At 30.4% G+C, this 5,000-nt stretch overlaps 1 protein-coding gene across 2 annotated transcripts in view; it reads left to right on the forward strand.

Moving 5' to 3' along the window:
* LOC102826306 (RNA-binding protein Nova-1-like) overlaps positions 1-5,000 on the forward strand; it is a 182,390-nt gene that overhangs the window by 173,817 nt on the left and 3,573 nt on the right. The window lies entirely within an intron of this gene.

Consider the following 5,000-nt stretch of genomic DNA (forward strand, 5'->3'; position numbering starts at 1 on the left):
CATACAGGTTGAATAAGTATGGTGAAAGAATACAACCTTGTCGTACACCTTTCTTAATTTTAAACCATTCAGTGTTCCCATGTTCTGTTTGAACAGCTGCCTCTTGGTCCATATACAGATTCCTCATGAGCACAATCAAGTGTTCCAGAATACTCATACTTGGCAATGTTGTCCATAGCTTTTCATGATCCACACAATTGAAAGTCTTTACATAATCAATAAAGCATAGGTAAAAATCTTTCCAATATTCTCTGCTTTCACCCAAGATCCATTGGATATCAGCATTAATATCCCTCCTTCTACAGCCTCTTTAATCTGGTTTGAACCTCTGGAAGTTCTCTGTCCATGTATGCTTATAGCCGTTTCTGTATTACCTTTAGTAAAACTTTACTCACATGGGATATCAAAGAGATTGTCTGATGATTTCCGCATTACATTGAGTCACCTCTCTTAGGAATGTGCACATATAGAGATCTCTTCCAATCAGTTGGCCAGGTAGTTGTTTTCCAAATTTCTTGGCATATATGAGTAAGTGCCTCCTGACTTTCTTGAAAGGTTTCAATTTTTATTCCATCAATTCCCGGTGCCTTGTTGTTTGCCAATTCCTTCAATGCACCTTGGACTTCCTCCTTCAGTATCATTGGCTCTTGATCATATGCTATCTCTTGAAATGGTTGATCATTAACCATTTCCTTTTGGTACAGTGACCCTGTATTCCTTCCATTTTATCTTGATACTTTCTGCATCATTCAATAATTTGCCCAGAGAATCTTTCAGTAATGAAAACCCTAAATAAAATAATTCATGCTATTAACTGAAGTATCTCAAATTGTAGTGGAACTTACTTTGCACTTAAGGTATGATTTTATGAAATAGTACAGTAATTTTCCTTTCATGATGAAAATATATACCTACAGGAAGCTCTCATTCTTCTTTAACTACAAGACAATAATGAGTTGGGGATTGTTATTTGTCAAAGTTGCCAATTTGTTTTAATGTTTATTTTTAATTCGAGACATGTCAATACTAAAATCTACCTATTTGATATTTTAGTATTTTTAATAGGATTCCCATGGGTGATTCTTCTTCTGTGGTTATAAATAGTCACTTCAGGTTGTTGTTGTTTTTTTTTTCCTTTCAAGAAACATTTGATGTTACTAAAAATAATATAATTATATTGCTGAGCTTAACTCATTGTTTGTTTGTTTGTTTTTTGATAGAGAATATAAATCCAGGAATAAGGAAAATTCAAGTAAAGTTTTTTGCTCTTGGGTTTTGGGTTTTGGATTTTTTTTTTTTACATTAAAAATAATGCCATTATTTCAGCAATTCATTGTTACTACAGTAGATTTAGGTTTGAAATAGGAACTCCATGAGAGACCAAATTTATGGAAATCTCTGGTAATAAAAGATCATATATTGAGTGTTAGTATGGCGCTGTAGGATCAGCACTGGACTGCAAACCACAGGTCGCCAATCAAACACACGGGGTGCTTGGAAATTCTATACAGGTCACTGTGAGTCAGAACCGATTTGACAGCACTTAACAACAAATATTGAGAGTTAAAGAAACAAGTATGAAATACATTTAGGTAAAAATGATCACTGTCTTTTAGATTTGCTTACCCTTCTCCTTACCTAGTTAGAACTTAAGACTTTGCTCTGTATTTCTCCTCTGTACCCTTTATACACTTCTCTGTCAGCACTATAAAATTTTCCTCCACTCTTAAATATATTTATGTTTTCTCTAACTAATCTGTAAGTTCCTTAAAGGAAGAAACTACATCATATATATCCTTGATATCCAGTTACCACCACAGGGTCACAGTAAGTCATTCAATAAACCTTCCATCAAAGGTTGGATGGATGAGAAAAAAGCAAATAGACAATCTTATATCAATCATTTCTTAACAACCTTTTGTCTTCCCACCCCCAATATGTGGGAGCTTCAGTAAGTTCATGGAAAAAAATAGAATTAAAACATAATGATTTTTTTTTCTCACAAACTTTTTGAAGCCCTCTTGTATTTAATTGTCCCAAGCTTCAATGCTGATGTCTCACGTTTTCTTGGGCCTGGTTTGACAAAATGGAAAGTGAACATTATTCTCTGTATATGATAGTATTCAAAGGAATTATTTTTCTTTCATGTATCAACTTTTAAGAGGGCCTGATTTATGTCTGTCTTCATAGAAAATTAAGTGTGCAAATAGAGTTTTTTCCAGGGGAAAAGACAATGTAAATCTAAGAGGTATTTTTTTAATTCCTTATGGTAAAAAAAAAAAAAAGATAATATGTTTCTTAGCTGAGCTATTTTATATTCATATTTTTCAAATTTGAAATTTAATATTTTTTTATTTATATTTCTTTTAACCTTTTAAGGTCATTAATCTTATTCAGGATAGCCGTTTTTTTCTAAGGTTAGGTAATGCTGCACTTTGATTTTTTAAATAGTCAGATGCAACCATGAATGCCGCTCTTAAATTATGTGTTGTTGTTGCTAAATGCCATCCGGTAGATTCCGACTCATAGTGAACCCTGTATTGGGGTTCCGAGGAACTGCTGTTGAGTTTGAACCACTGACCTTGTGGTAAGCTGTCAAGTGTTTATCCTATGGCTCCATACCAGGATTTCAAACATACCATACCTTTATTTTGTTATATGTGAACAAATGTAGTCAAGTCAACAAAATTCTAGAATCACATGAATATTTGATGAAACAGTAATTATGGCTTACAGATTTTTAAAGTTTGATTATTTTAAATGAGAAAGGTTAGAATCCAGGGGAAAGGAATTATTGCATAAAAACATCCTTAACATCTATATCGTTTAATTCTTTGATATGTAAAGAATTTAGAGACGATCATTCATTTTATGAAAAGGTGACATGCCACTTCTGAAATATACATTATCAGAATTTTTGAATATTTATAAACCAAAATCAAACTCATTGACATTTAGTTGATTCTGATGTCCAGCAATCCTATCGGGTTCCCAAGGATGTAAATCTTTATAGAAGCAGATTGCCCTACCTTTCTGCTGTTAGGTTCAGAGTGCTGAGCTTTTGATGTGAAGCCAAGCACCTTAACCATTACACTATCTGGGCTCCTTCTGAATGTTGATAAGAAAGAAAAAAATGATTTAAGGGAAAAATAAAAAGAAGAAAAACAAACCAGTATCCAATCATGTAAGTATTATGCCCACAAATTTGAAAGTTCTTTCAGAAGACTAGAACCAGTCCCAAAATGTGGGTCTTTTAAAAAAATAAATACAAATAAAAACTGTGGGTGCAGTTTTTGTATATAGTACAGTAGAATTTAATATGTTCACAGATCCTACTGAAAAATTATGTATTACCATGCCCTTTAATTACCGACTATAAAATAGTTCCCCAAATTAGCTTTTCATGGTCTGTTCTTTTGCCATGCTCTAATTATGTATTCATTGCATTGAGCAAATTAACAATGATATAAAAATTAAAATACTTTAAGAACAACGCTTTGGAATTTGCTCTTAAACTACTTGATATACTTCTGCCTTAAAAATTCTGTTAAAACATAATTTGCCAGTATACAAATGTCTTCAACAGTATTTTATTGTAAACATTTTTGAAAAGAAATGTTTATTTATAAAATAGAATCTTCTTTAAAATCCAGATATTTAAATCCTTACAACTAAATATTCTCAATATTGTGCATAGGATAAAATATCAGGTTAATTGTAATTTATCTTTTATTATTGGGGTGAATGCAATCGTGGTTTAACTGTCTAATTGTAAAACTTTAGCAAACAGCATTTCAAACAAATAATTTTCTACAAAAATGAAATTTTGAACGTAATTATCAAATGAGCCAATGTTAAAATATTTATAGTTGACATCTAAAAACTAAGTTTACATAATCAGTGAATAATGATGCATATATCTGATGTTCCTAATAACTACTTTTAGAAAATTTAGATTTTTTTCAATAAAATAAAAGGATTATGTAGACAAATCAGAATGAAATGAAATTCTGTCATGAGTATAATTGTGTGTGTGGATAAAAATGAGTGGGTTGTGTGTATTTATGAGGTGACCCAATACAGTATTTGCATTTATGCTTACAATGCTTTTCAAGAAAAACATTACCAAAAATGCATTCCTGCATTTCTTTAAACTACTCTTCTCCAAATCTCTCTTTTAAAGTTAGTATATATATATATATATATATATATATATATATATATACTTGATCCAGTGTCACTTATGAAATATTTCATACAATACCTCAACTAAATTCTTGTTCAAACATCAAGCTACCCATTTTAATGGTCTCAAACAGAATAGCAGTTACTTCAGTTCTCTGTCAATGAAACAATTATACAGTCTTAATGTTCACAACTTTTGATCTATCAAAACAGTGCCAAATGTATCTTTGTTCTACCAAAATGTAATTCAAAATGTTAGTATCTATATTTTAACTTTAGAGTGCATGAACAATACTATATTGATTTTATATTTCTTAAGATCATATTTGATTGTGATTTAATAAATTAAAAATTATATTTTTATGCACTGGCTTTTATGGCTGCATGTTTCAATACAAATGTAACTATAATGCCTGTACTTTATATAAACACAGTACGTTGTTGTAAGTATTCATGTGACTATAGTGATAATTATTATCTTTTGGTAATATGATAGAAAGTCTGGTTTTTAAAAATGTAGCTATATTTTTAAAAAAGATAATTACTTAATCAAAATCATTGTTTTACAAAATCTAAATAAAATTCCCAAGTAATGTGATTCCCAAATAGGCCTAATTTTCCCAAAAGTCACTGAAAATTTTTAAATGATAAGCTACATAGGAATTATTTATAATTTTAAAAAGTAATATTTTTAGATCAGATTCGTTGAAAAGCTAAATTACTACTAATTATTAAGTGACTCCTAAAGATATTAGTCATTAAACAAGTAAAGTATTGAATAGCATAAAATTACCAGATGACAAGGAACATGAAAT

Source organism: Chrysochloris asiatica, unplaced genomic scaffold, assembly GCF_000296735.1.
Source record: "Chrysochloris asiatica unplaced genomic scaffold, ChrAsi1.0 scaffold00017, whole genome shotgun sequence".
NCBI classification, from domain to species: Eukaryota; Metazoa; Chordata; class Mammalia; order Afrosoricida; family Chrysochloridae; genus Chrysochloris; species Chrysochloris asiatica.